The sequence below is a fragment of the Sitophilus oryzae genome, unplaced genomic scaffold, assembly GCF_002938485.1.
Source record: "Sitophilus oryzae breed Bouriz unplaced genomic scaffold, Soryzae_2.0 scaffold_1576_pilon_pilon, whole genome shotgun sequence".
In the NCBI taxonomy this organism is placed as follows: Eukaryota; Metazoa; Arthropoda; class Insecta; order Coleoptera; family Curculionidae; genus Sitophilus; species Sitophilus oryzae.
Window position 1 is genome coordinate 14,351,055 of NW_022146254.1, and position 15,765 is coordinate 14,366,819.

The window sequence follows — 15,765 nt, forward strand, 5'->3', positions numbered from 1 at the left end:
TGTCCATATATGTTTTATTTGTAATTTTAATGACGTAATTTTTTTTGAATTGATTTGTATTGTATGACATTTTTTTTATTATTTTGTATATTTGTTTTTGTGCTTTTGTTTGTTTTGTAAATGCTTTGTCGATGATGCTATTTTGGCTTTTTCTACAATAAAGCGTTGTTTATTATTAACTTGACTGCCTTCAGTCGATGTAGTGCTGGTTTTGTATTGAAATAAGAAGTCAAATTAATAGGGTGAGTGATCTCACAGGGTAACCATTTCTATATTTTTTTTAATACAGTGAGTTGTTCACAGAGCATACCATTTTTATCTATTTCTTAATATTCTTTTAAAACTGTATATTGTTTATTTTCTTGAACTATTTTATTTACTGAGTTTTACGTATTTTAAAAGTATTTAATTAATAAACTCATTTCAATAAAAGTCAAAGATAAGCAAAGTAACAATCAGTCTTGAACTGATGAAAGAAGATAATATTTAAAGGCTACTCTTTTATTTACCAGAGATATAAATAAAGCATAAGATATACGGCACTGTCGCGCGTACACGTCCCTTCAGTATTTAGGCCTTTTAGCACAGCTTTTAGGCCTGTAGCTCATTATCTTGTAACAGAGACCTCGCGCGTTGACATCCCTTGGTCTCATTGCACGTTCCTGGTAATTAGCGCTGGTGGTAGGAGATTAGTACGTTGCGCGTTGACTTCCCTTCGTACTCGTGTTCTGGCAACATTTAATTTGATTTCAGAATATATGACACTAATTAACGTAAAAAGTAATAATACCATAGATTTAGGAAGAACAGATATCACATTTTGCATTTTAACCCGATCAAACAATCGGAGGTTGACTACGTACTGTAAAAACCAACTGAGATAGAGAAGGCGACATTGCCACATCTCAAATTTGCGCCTATCTACTTAGTTTGATTTGCAGAAAAGGTGACTTTAAAACCTTCACCGGATATTAATAAATCTCAATTTCTTAATTAAATTAATAGTTTATTTTTAAAGAAGAATGCGTAATAATATGTTATTAACCAGAGGATATATGTGTTACTATTAAAGGACATGTTTACTGTTTAATGTGCTGAAACGTCTAGAACTATTGGCAACGTCGCTGCTAGTCTTTTAGAATGAAATGAGCCGTCCGTCCCACCACCCCTCGCGACGGCCCTTGGTCCGTTATAGCGTACTACGTTTAGCTTACGGTGTGTTTGAAGTCGGAAATAAGTCCGAAGTGAACTTTTCAGTGTTTTTCAGTAGTTTTTGCTTTTGTTTAACGTACTTTTGAATCTGCGAATTGTCAATATGGTACGACAGTGTCAAATGTGTAGAAAAATAAACTCAAATTACCCGAATTTGTCTTTTCACAGGTAGGTATTGTTTCCGTCGCGCCGTAATCGCCGTACATAGGCGTCCCACAAGGGACCCTCTCACAATTAAAATAATTTCTAATTATATTTGTTGAATTTTGAGCTATTAAAACAAGAACGTAGTAGCCGGTAATTGAATTATAATTCGTCTCAATTACTACTTAACTGTTGTAGATCATAACAAATTCGAATATAAACGTTGCATTTGAAACTTTATTATAAGCCAGAAAGTGACATTTTTTTCTTAAAATTGCGTCATATTTTGGTCATTATATACGATATTCTAAAGGAATAATTTTGCTCAACAAATAAACAAAGGTGTTTACCCGCCCTTTTTACATTTTATTGCATTATTATATTCCCTTCGGCCTCGTTTAAACAATTTTTTACCACCGTACAAATACCTCTTCCTAGAATTATTTGTACGGTGTGTTTACCTTTTTTTTAGAATGGGACGAACTGTAAATAATTTAGGCTACTAGTTTTATACATACCTATATACAAAGTGATCCAGGCCTCCAAAAAAGCTTTTTACCTATTACGTTTTAGGTTTGTAATTTTTATTTCAATTTTTTACATAAGACGGGGTCATTGTAACGCACATTTTCAAAATATTTTTGTCAACATACAGGGTGATTCTCGGGGTGATTCAAACCGCAATACATATGCTTAATACAGTTCATGAAGATTGGGACATTTAACTAAAATTTAATTGTCTGATGAAGCTACCTTTAAAAGTAATGGATTTGTAAATAAACGTAATATTCATTATTATGCGACAGAAATCCCATACTGTAGCACACAGATTTGATACTTTTAATGATAAATGCCTTCTATTGAGAGACTAAAAGGTAATTGCCTCGTATCACAGCCATCATAATACAAGAAGAAAACCGAAAGTCAAATATTGTCTTATATTTTCAAAAAACACAATTTTCTCATTAAATATTGATTTTAGGTATAGGAAGTTATTCATAATACAAGATTAAACAACTATTACATAGTACTTTACAGGAAGCTATCAATTGTGAACTAACTAAATCGTTACTAATTACTAATTTTAAAAAGTTCTTTTTAAGATCAAAAAAGGTAAAACTAAAACCTAAATTGTCATTTGAGATTAAACGGGAAGTTCTAAATGATGTTGCCTATTCTAAACAAGAAAAATTTATTTATAAGTTTTATAACATCTCTAATTAAATTTGGACGAAAATAATATTTCTGTTTGCTGTAGGTAATTTTCTCAGGGAAAATAGGTAATAAAAATGACTTTTTAAGTCAAAAAGTCGAAAGGATGAGTTATTCCAAAAGGACTGCCCTTTTCAAAAAGGGCAGGTGGCAACCCTAGGTATTTCTGGAATGGAAATTTAATGGCAAATCTACAACTTTAGTTTGAAAATATGTTCCGGCCACCTATGTTTACAAAAATGTCTAAAATGTGTTTTACCATTGCCTCCATATTCTGAAAAAAAATTGAAAGAGAAGTCACCAACCACAAACCTAATATAGAACTCTTTCGGAAGCCTGAGTCACCCTGTAAATATTCAAAAGTAACTGAAAGTTTATATAGAATTAACTGAAAGTTTAAATTGAAAATCGAAGTTGGAGCGATTTTCGAAAACTACCTACTAACGTTTCAACATAAGTATATGTGGGATATTAATTATATTATTATATTAGACCTTATAACAAAACTCATCTGACGAAAAAGTGTTAATGTAGTATATTAATATGGAGTAAACATTTTATTAATTACTTTACTTTTACTTTACTAATTAAATTCGTTCCAAAAAACGATACGCCACTGGCCATTAGAACAATCCAAATGCGCCAAGTTGCCGGGGTCGGAAATTTTAGACTTCTCTGTCTCTTCTGTCCTTGTTTGACACATTGGAATGTTTGATACACTACCAACGAGTATTTATGAATGAGATGTTCGGTCTATATTTATAATGTCTTTGAATAATACCTTGATATATACGAGCATAATCTTATTTGCAGAAAAAATAGTGTATGATATGTTCGAAGGGAGGGGAGTTTTCCCCAAGTTTCCCTTCTCACAAAATAAAATACCACTTTTAGCACTTATATCATAAATAACTATTATTATTATTTCGTTTATTTTTATTGCTTTTATAAATTTATAATTAGCTTCTCTAAATTCAGTTGATTTTTTTGTTCAGTTTCATTGAAATGCGTAAGTTGTTCGAATTCTAACCACGAAAAAAATTAATAATTAAATTTATTTGTTATTGTCCTGTACCGTGGTGTTTAAATAAACAAATTAGGCGAGCCCCGTTGACATTTTAATAAATAATTCATCGGAATCGTAGAGATACAACAGCCATCGATTCGGATGTAAAAGAAGTTTGTGATTTACATATTCGACCGCAACTATTTTGGCGGCTCTTTTTTTATTTATAAAGGTTTCGAATATTTCCGACGGTTCTTTTGTCGATTTAAATTGTTTGAATTACTGATTTTCTTTGATGTTCTTTTTTTAGCTTAAAATTACCAACCGTGTGTTGCAGCATCGACCTGAATATTGAAAAATATTAGTATTATATAATAGAGAACAGTTTATCTGTTACATACTAATAGAGAGAAGGTTCGTATATACCCCCATCCCCCCACCGTGGGAATTTGTGAGCTAAATATTTTTTGCTTGGTATTGTCATGTAGTTTAAGGTTTTAGCTGTTTGCCTAATGCCAATTACAGCATAGCCCGGAAAAACGTAGATAACTGAGGAAAAATGAAAAAACAAAAATTCAGTAAAACTCCAAGTCACGTTCTCAATGTTTTTTCAAATTTGAGACCGTGACAATATCAGATTTCTTTTGGTTATTGTGCAGAGCAAGATTTAACACAACATGCCACGTACCTGGATGGTCAGGATGGGTTTCAGAAACATCAAATATTAAAGCTGAACAGAAACTTTCAACTGTAGGTTATATGACACCAATTATTTTTAAAAGAAGGCGTCCATTCTTGTTAAAGAGACCTGGTTTCAATTAAAAACCGAGACTTTGAGTTTTTGTATACTTCTTTTTAACCAATTATTTTTCCAATTACAGAATATTCTACTATTCTAGAAATTTTGACACTATCGCAAAAGTCTACAGAAAAAACTGGCCAGGTTTATACCATTGTTACACTAGATATGGAGGCTGCCATAAAAGCTTATGCTGTGCGGTATACCAAAAAATTTCCAGACGTAATCATTAACGTTGGCGCTTTTCATACAATTTGCTCTTATTTTGGATGCCTAGGTAAATTGATGAGTGGTTCTGGCTTTGAAGATGTGTTACTTGAATCAGGAACATGTGCAAGTGGTTCGATTGCAAAAGTAATGTCGGGAACACATTATAACAGATCTGTGCAAGTTCATAAAATAATAAAAAAATTAATAAAAAAATAGTAGAAAAAAATTAAATATAGTAGTATTAGTAAAATCTAAATTAGAAACATATTCTAAATTCGTGCCTATCATTATATCATTAGGAGAATCACTTACACTTACAGAAAATCAATGTCAGACCTAGAGGAATTCGTGTGTTACTTCTTGTACACTGATAAAGGATATACAGATATAAATAAGCTACGGTACGATTTGTTCACACAAAAATAGTCCCACAGTGACATTTGCTTCACCAGATCCACAAGGTGTTGAAATAAGTTTACTACCGTTTTGCAAAGCTTCTCTTGAAAACCACATCCGTCGTGTAAACTACCAGTGCTACATAACACTAAGTCCAGTGGGACATGGCTGGAAATTAGAAAATGGACAACTGAAGATTGATTGGACCAAAGGGGATCCTTTGGGGGGCCCGAACTAACTGATGTTTTGGAAAACTATCATCCAGATGAGTTTGAAGATGGAGATGAACCAGACCTCTTTAACTTTACTGATATACTACATGAGGATGATGAAGATGAAAAAGAAAACTATTGATTACAGATGGAACTTTGGAATTTTCTGATTCGTTTATTTTCATATGCATGCATCCATAATTTAAAACGCTGTGTTTTTTCGTGTTATAAATAAATAAAATTAAGAATTTTGGACCTGATGATTTACTTTTTTAGGTTGTGACCCATGGTCTATAATCCAATAAAATTGTCTTTTGAAAAAAAATTACGGGCAAGCTGATTTTTTCAGCGACTGTCTTCTCTTTTGAGTGTAAAATAAACAAAATCGGAAATTTTCCTCTTGCGGTTTTTGAGCAATAGGGGTGTTTTTTTTTTAAACTGTACTATAACAGAATAATAATTAGACGCAAATTGTACATAAGAACATTCTCTATAAGTTCGCCTAATGATTTTTTTTATAAGTTTATTATTTCCGGACTTAGCGGCCGTTTCATGAGCCCTTTGGGGTGGTTTTCAAAGAGTTTTTTTTACATACAAACAAACATACAAACTTTTTAAAAAGTTATTTCTATCCTGTATTTGTGCGTTTTTTGTCCTCTTACCGCTCGTCAGAGGTTTTACTTTGAACTTATTTTGATTCCAAAAATACGTAGCAGTTCTGTGTACACGGAATATTGGGACACCCGGTATATTACCATTTCTTATAAAATATTTTATGTAAAGCATCTCACTGTTTGCTTACACTTTAAAACCACGTAACTGATTCGTTCCTGGAATTCCTGGATATTCCTCCTGGAATAAAACCATTATTATCTAATACCTTTTCCTCGCTACTCTATCTGAAATTTACAACTTCTTAAAAGACCCATAATTTATTTTAAGGCCTGCGGAATGATACTCCCGATTTTGTTTGGTAAATACTGATGGGAAAATGGGGCACTACTGTACACGAAACGGTACCATTCCCGCATTACGAACAAAAACAATGTTCTATTTTACGACTTCCTAACTTTATATGCGGGGTGTTAAGAGAAATAATGCCATTTTTTCTCGGACTTATTTCTAAATATTTTGTTATTTATACCGGATGCATTGTTTAATTCTATAGAGAATTAATAAAGAATTTGGCTATGGTTCTTGAAAGCAAATACGACTTTAAATTTAATAATATACCGGGTGCGTTTCAAAAGTGGCTCACTCCTATAACTTTTTTATTTCTTCAGACAAAAAACGAGATATGGTATGTTATATGACATAAATTAGAATTTATTGACGTATTTAATTCTTTTCGGTCACTTTCTGTTTCATCGGAAACGTCTACAAGTTTTGAGTTTTAAATGACACAGTATTGTTTTACTTCATTTGATATAAAATGACATTCTGAATAGAATGAAATAGCATATATGTCAAGTTTTGACATTTTCAATTTAAAAAAATAGCATTTTGAATTTTAAATTTGAGTGCTATGGCCACAAATGTAACGACAATTTGACTTATTTTTCCAAATATGCTAATGAACCACCCTCGTTCCGTTTTCAAGAATCGAGATATGATTAAAAATACGATTTGGACATCTTTTAACCGGCCAGGACAAGACACGAAAAACATTAAACGATCAAATCTATTTTTCCAAGGCTCCTTGATTAAAAATTAATGTTTTTAACACAGCCATGGCACTTTTAAGCAAAAATATCAAAAGTTGAAATATGATATGTCATTCTATTCAGAGTGTCATTTTCTATCAAATAACGTAAAGAAATACCGAGGGTGCCATTTAAAAATCAAAAGCTTTAGGATCAGTACTAACAATTTAAATGAAATAAATATCAAATTTATTAGGAAAATAACTTTATTTCGGAATTAATCTTTTGGTGATAAGTAGGTAAATACAATTGTATTGAATGTCTTCCAAAATAAAATGAAAATAATAGATACAAGGGTATCCTGATGAATTTTGTCTAGTGACGAATGGTTTTTGTAATGTCCTGGAATTGATCTGTCTTTATTAGATTCCTTCCTCGATTCCTTCAAAGGCCACAGAGATTCTAAAAAAGAAATCAACGTTTAGTTAAATATATGATATACTTTTCTCCATCTTAAAACTGCAGTTAACCTGAAACAAATTTTTCTATACAGGGTATACAGGATTTGCAGATTTTCTGAATCGTATAATTGCAAAAAACAGTATTTTTTAGGTTCCTAACGCCACTATAGATGAGAAAACCGCGCTATGTTGAATTTAAAAAAGTGGAGTTCTTAAATTTCTTGAAAAACTCGAAAGTCAATCACTTATTCTTTCGCGAAAAAATATTGTAGTTGGGTAATACATTAAATTTTCCACCCTGTACAAATTTCTGTTCTGTACAGGATGAGTTAACGATAGAGTAAAGTCCATTATCTCAATAATTGTTTGGAGGTTTACAAATAAATGTTAAATACAATAGTTATAGGGAAGGTTAAGATACACGTTTTAAATTATTGTAGAATATACTGGGTGCTTCATACAGTAAAAAAAAATAAGGTCGAAAAAATATATTTTTATTTATTTATTAATATCTCTGATATTATCGAAATATATTTACTCATATATAATATATTATGTAAAGTGGTCCAAAAAAAAGCCAAAAATGCTATAATATACAGGGTCTTCCATTTAAAAAAAAACATACCGATTGCATTTTTGAGCCACCCTATAAAAGTTGAAATATTTTCTTGAAATACATCCTAGTACATACTTTAGGTTTGCACTTAAACAAAATTGTGAAGTTTATTATTCTAGGAGCTACAGATGGCCCGACGCACTACTGCCGGACCCTGTATATTATAAAAAAAAATATTATTAGATAAAAAAAGTTGTAGAATTTTATGTAGAATTTAAAAAATAAAATAAAAAATAGGGTGCTGCATTTAAAAAAAAACATGTTATATCCGCAACACTTTTTTGAAGCACTCTGTATATTCTACAATCATTTTAAAATGTGTATCTTAACCCTCCCTATAACTTTTATATTTAACATTTTTTTGTAAATCTCAAAACAAAGGAAATAATGACCTTACTCTATCGTTGACTCACCCTGTACATTCTGTAATGTTCATCAATATATTTTTTTACCTTTTATACTGGTACGAGCTGTAGTAAGTTCCACCTTTTTAACAATTTTGCTAGCTTGACTTCGTATTCCTATACATCTGAATTCTCATCGTCTAGCGAAATATTACATACTTTGCAAATTTGAATTGTTGAATTCGTTCAGCTTTAAATTCAAAATCACAATGCATCATTTCGGCCGGTGTCGTTTCCATCACTCTTCAAGAAAAATGTTGGCCGCCATAATGCTACTGAAATAATATTAACCTTTGATCATTCTCAACAACTAATTAAACAACACATTACCTGTAAACGATACAATTCTCCTTTTTGTCACTAACAACTGTCATATACTATAAATATCATTGTACTATTCAAAATAATGGACCGCGACAAAAATCATACAACAACGTGTGGCTGATCGGGCTTATCCCGTCAATACCGCCAAACACCATCTTTCGATGTCCACCTCAAATGCAAAACTTTCTATTGGAAAATATTAATCACGTGACAAAAGCCTAACAGAAATGTTAGCAATTCTTATAGAAATAAAATCCCTCGTGCTTAAAATAAATTTATTATAAGGACGTCTTATTGGAATAAATAGACAAGCAACACTTTTCAAAAATAATAGGGCAATGCCAGTTTATTTTAAACGTGGTTGTTTTGAATCATATAGAGTAATAATTACTTTAAAAGGACTAAATATTAGATATCCGATAAAACAGTATTCACTTTATTTTGAATGCTTTAATTTTTATTATGTATATAAAACAATATTATATTATCAGTAATCGTTTATGAAACAAATAATTAGGTAAATCGAATTCCATAGAACGAGTTAATTATTTTAACGTGATTTATTGTGCATTTACAATGCATTTTTTTTCTGAGTGTAGCACTTGATAACCCTATATCCTCTCAAGGGATGTGTGGTTTTAGAATTAGGTTTTAGGATTTGGCCTGTGCCCTTATCTTTGACTCCAGAGCAATATCTACTTTGCTCTAATCTAAAGTTTTATTACACAACGGGTCATACATATGGGTATCCTCAATACTGGCTCTAGACCAAGATAGGATGGTGATGATACCTGTCTGTATTTGTTTTCAAACACCCTGTGTAAATCTTCTGATGTTTGCTATTAATACATTGCTATTTTGAATGAAATACACTGACACACTCTAAATAATACCACACATAGTGATATTTCCAAACAACTCATTCTCAAACCGGAAATACAAATTGGTACTTCTAGCAGATATAATTATAGTCAAAACAAATTTCGTCTTGTATTAATAGTACTAAATAAGCAATTTTCGGCATAACATCAGAAGACCACCAAAACCAAATTTGCGATAAACACCAGCTTGATCTTCTAATTACCTACATATATGTTTATTATAGCCCAAAATTATATCATCCATATAATATAGCCAGTTATTACTATGCTAACATCAAAATTCTACCTAAGTTACTAAACAGGAGACACTTGATTATAGGCTAGATTGCATGTCAATACATAATTATTGGCTGTTAGAATTAATTTAATAAAATTAATATGCTATTACTCACGATTAATTAAAGAAATAAGAAAATGATCCCGGAATAAAACGGGTCTGGGTTTATTTCGAGATTGTCAGTTTATAAATCTGTCAATACACTAATTATAACTTAAACAGTTTTTATATCGAAGTGTTATGGGGTCACTTTAAAATATGTTGCGTATTGATATTAAGTACCGTATGATTGAAAAAAAAAACGGCGTTCAGTTGGCTTAGAAATGAAATAATTGTTCATGTCCGAAGTTTGAACTTGATTGACGAAAGTAATTTTTGATTATAAAACTTCCTAGTTAGGGTGTATTCCGTTGCTTATCTTGGTTATGGTTTTATGTTCCGTTTCTATCGGTTTCCTGAAAATTTTCTTATTACAGAACACGGCTCCTGAAAAATTCGGTTATAACTAGCGATGGGAACTATCGAATGAATTAGACTATCGAATGGTTAATGAATGAATGATTTCAACTATCGAATGGTTTTATTCGAATAAAATCATTCATTCATTTGTATACTAAAGCATATGTGACAACCTCGCTGTGCGACTAAATGGTTATCGTTGAGCCACGACTATCGAATGCTTTTGACAAATGAAATTTAGTATTCGTTTGATTTTTGTATGCGTCAGTGCATTATTAGTTCTTCCAAATTTTTATAACTTCGCCGTATAAATACTGTGCTATTTTTTGCGTTTATTAAAATAGTAGTTATTTTTTAATTTTATTTATTGACGATTGTGTGCATGTGCAGGTGGTCAAAATTTTTCCGAAAATTTGTGTGGTTTTCCGTAGTCCGATCTTTCAATTATTTAATTTTATATGGTATATGGTCTATTTTTTAATGGGAAATTTTGAGAAGTAGCAATTTTTAAGAGAGATGAGATGAACTTACAATTAATTTTAAAAATACGTATTTGTATTTTAGATGTTTTAATAATATGAATTAATTGAACTTAATAATCATATTTAAGTAATGTGGTTAAGTAAATGGTTATCGAACTCAAACTATGGGGTGAGAAAATTAAAATGAAAGTTTTACACGTGCCAATTAAAAAAAAAGTTAACGATGTTTTTATTTTGTTTATGCTAATTCTCTTACATGTAGTTTTTTGCGAAGAAATATTTCATTTATTTTTTAAAGTAAATGCCAGTAAAAGTAAATATAATTTTTAAATAGTAATATAAAGCACCTAATACAAATAATTTTGATTTCTAATTTTTTATTTATATTTTTCTTCCATTACACTGCATGCTTAGAAAATTAATAAATGTTTATATTTCATGATTTTAAAATTTGTTGTTAATATAACAAATTAGTTCTGTAATTATTATTATTTAATAAACCAACGTTGCCACACACAAAAAATTTAGAGACTATATTATTTTTAAATAGGATCTAATATAAATAATTTTGACATCTAATTTGTTGTTTATATTTTGCTACTACTTAAAATACTAAGTAAATACTACTAAAAATATTTATATTAAATGATTTTAAATTTTATTGTTAATAGGTATAACAAATTATTACTGTTATTATTATTTATTAAACCAGTCTTTAAAAACTGAAACTGAACTTAAAAACATTAAACAACTTATTTTCCTACATCCAAAATAACAAGTATTATTGCAGTGTAACAATAGAATTTAATAAAAAAAAATGCAGAATATATAGACATACTATCCCTAACTAACTAAAGCCAAACAATAATATTCTTTGCTAATATCAACTAATACCAAAATATGGCAACAGCGCCTTTCATAATGTATTTTTTGTGTAAATACTAGCACCTCAATAAAAAAAATAATGTGTCCTTATCTATATCTGACTCCGCAAAAAATCAAAGATGCTGGCTTCTTTCATAGCATTGCCACCGACCGCTGTCGGGTTTCTCGGAAAGAAACCTACGTCGCCGGGCGACAACTAAAATTCAGTTAATATTTTATTATAATCGATCCTGACGAATAAATGAATTTCATAAATGAATGAATTTTATAAATGTTTTTGCTGCCGAATTACTAGAATACAATATTTCAAGGCAGATGACGGATCTATTCGATATTTTTTATTCGAATAGTTTTCAACGAATGTTTTCTTACTAACTATCGAATTATTCGAATGAATTGCAACTATCGAATGTTTCGATAGTATTCATTCGATAGTTCCCACTACTAGTTATGTTATAACTGTCACCAAACTAACCAGCGCGAGAAGGCTGGTTTTTCTGGTTTTGTTTGTCAATCAATGTCATTTATGTGACAGAAATCGAGCAAATATTGGAAGTTCGAATGAAATTCTCATTTAATTTCTAAAATTAGTAATAATATTTTGTGTTTACGTCCAAAAGCAATGGAGGTAGGCAGTAAAGGTAAATAAATTTTATTAACTAAATAGAATGACTTTTTAGGACCATTTAAATTTATCATGCAGCTATTGTTTCTTAAAGTCAGGAACATTTAAAAAAAAATCATGTGAATGTATATCCTAAACATGTTAATTTCTGAGATACAGGGTGGTAAATTTTTCTATAAAAACACTTTTTTTCATAATAACCCTGGTTTTATTATGGGTATCATTACGAAACTTGATACGTGTCTTCAATGCATCAAAATACTTTTTTGGGGTACAAAGAATTTTATTTATTTCAACCAGTGCCGTCCAAACGGGTTTTACATTGAATATTTTTGGAGGAAAAAGTGGTACACCTTCTTAAAAATAACTAAGACTTCTCTTAAAATAAAAATTATTTTCAAAATCTCCATTAAAATTAAGAAAGAGAAAAAATAAATTAAGAAATACAACATTTTTTTTGTATATCAAAATAAGCATTTTAATGCATGGAAGACGTGTATCAAATATACCATCAGAGATATTTAAAAAAAAGTAAAAAATGTACCACCCTGTATCTGCAAAGTTAAGATGTTTACGACATACCTACAGGGTTGTTCACCACATACGACTCGGAGTATTGTAGCTAAACGATTAGATTTTTACAAATTGTAAGTTTTGGGTTCGTTGAAGGACTATTAGAGCTACAATTTAAAAATATTTTTATCAGATACAGAGTGTCCCAAATAAATAAAAATTATCAAAGTTGTATTTTTTTAAATGGAACACCCTGTATATTATTACATTTTTAGTTTCTACGATTAAAATAAAGGTAAATTTGATTAAAGTTAATTACACTTAAACCTTACCGTTTTTGAAATATTTTCAATTTTGTGAAATTGCAACAAAAATTTTAAGGCTTCATTTCTCCAAGGGTATCAAAGTTTTTAATACTAAATATTTACTGAAGTGTATTTATTGATCAGTTATTACGTTGCAATAATAAAAATAATACTACCTCATGCAGAGTGTCTAAAAATTTATTTTAAATAATTTCCAGCTTTAAACGGCAATAACTTGATTAATTTAAATAGAACGCCCTGTATATTTTAGGAGAATCAGATGCACAATTTAATTGTCTATCAAATTGTATTATACTATTTCTTACCTATCCCTTCAAGTTTTCGTAGAAAATGCATTTTCTTATAATTTAAACATAGTTTAATCATTTAGTCATTTATCAATATACCCATGGAATATTGACATTTTAGATTGTTTTTAAAGCAACATATGTACAAAACGTACAGGCTAGTAATATTATCGTTTTTAGCAAAACGATAATATTACGAGCCCATTTGTATGCAAGAAGAAAACTATTTAAATCTTTATAAAAGAGTATACCATTAATTAAATATACCACCATTATTTCCGCCCAAATACTGATTTATTACATACTTAATTGTGTTCGTTAATAAATTATTCTGAATAAATATGAATTTGAATCAGAAATGATTATAATATTAATTTAACTGTTGTTATGAATAAGCATTTGTGAAAAAATGAAATATCATTTTTAAGGTGTTATTTTTTACCATAGTGTCTAATACACATACAAAATTCAGTTTTTTAGTATTTGGAGCAATTATTATTAGTCAACACAAACAGTCAATTAATGTAGTTTGAATACCGGAATCATATTAATTGGTCCCCTTTAACAAATATTTAAACAGTTTTTTTTTATTTTTTAATGAAATAAACGAATTATATCGACAATATTAGTATCTGTACTCTTTAAAAATTTGATACATCTTTAAAAATAAGCTAAAATGTCAGTATTCCATGGGTATATTGATAAATGAGTTCTAAATTACAACAAAATGCATTTTCTATGGAAACTTGAAGAGATAGGTAAAAATGGTGTAATACAATTTGATAGACAATTAAATTATGCATCTGATTCTCATAAAATATACAGGGTGTTCCATTTAAATTAAACAAGTTATTGCCGTTTAAAGCTAGTAATTATTTAAAATAAATTTTTAGACACTCTGTATAAGGCAGTATAATTTTTATTACTGCAAGACAAAATTCAGTAAATATAAATACTTGAGTACAATATTTGGTTTTAAAAACTTAAATACGCTTAAAAACCAAAATATTTCAAAAACGGTAAGGTTTAAGTGTGATAAACCTTAATCAAAATTGCCTTTATTTTAATCGTAGAAACTAAAAATGTAATAATATACAGGGTGTTCCATTTAAAAAAATACAACTTTGATATTTTTTATTTATTTGGGACACTCTGTATCTTGTAAAAATATTTTTAAATTGTAGCTCTAATAGTCCTTCAACGAACCCAAAACTTACAATTTGTAAAAATCTAATCGTTTAGCTACAATACTCCGTGTCGTATGTGGTGAACAACCCTGTATATTCATATGAAGTTTTTCTTCTTAGAATAAGTCCAAGAATTACCTCCTTAAATATTAGCATGTCATTAGGGAACACCCTGTATATTTTCTTTAATTTTGGATTTTAAAACTATCAAATTACATCTGAAAGGTGAAACGTTAGAAGTTAAACTTGCCAAACTGTTTCCAATATTAACCAGCCAAGAAACATACTTTAAAACATATTTTTGATGTTTCCTGAAAACCTGTTATATTTACCTTTCAAAATATAGATGCATTTAGGTAATTCCGTAAACCTAGACCATAATTTGTTTATTTTTTTGTCTACATTACACGTATTTATAGCGGTTGGTTTGTTGAACTTTACTGTCGCAATGGCGTTAAACTGCATAAGTCTAGATTAGATTTTATAGATCTATTTTAATTGTGTGAAATTAGCAGAAATTATGAGTTATGGTTGTGTTGCGTCTATGCGTTTTGCGGTCGTTAAAGCCAAGATAGAAAAAAGAAGTGTATTGTGTAGTCTGAAGTCCGCGGGGTTTGTACTCTTGTCAGTTTAGTAAGTCGTTGGTTTGTAAATACAGAGTGTCTTCTTAAAAATAGTAACATTATTTAAATAAAAATAAATAAATTATGAAAATTTAAATAATTTTTTTTTATAAAAAAATTAGATTATTAAGATAATGAAAATGTGACTGTTAAATTACAGAGACAATTAAGAGATACAGGGCGGCTCTAATTGGAGCATATTTGCCTGTTGATAGGTCCAATCGTATTGCGTTTAGCAATTGAAGCTATTTCCGGAAATATGGCGGAAAAACTAAAATTTCCCCTTTTTTATGAGTTTATTTTAACAGTTCTAAAAATCTACGTACCGGGTGCATCTTAAAAATGGCTCACCCCTATAACTTTTTTATTTTTTCAGTTAAAAAAAAACGAGATTTGGTATGTGAGTATATGACATAAATTAGGTTTGATTGACGTGTTCAATTGTTTTCGGTCACTTCTTGTTTCACCGGAAATGACTACCACTTTTGATTTTTAAATGGCACCTTCGGTATTGATTACTTTATTATAGAAAACTAGCTTGTACCAGCGACTTCGTTCGCGTCGAATTAATCATTTGTAAT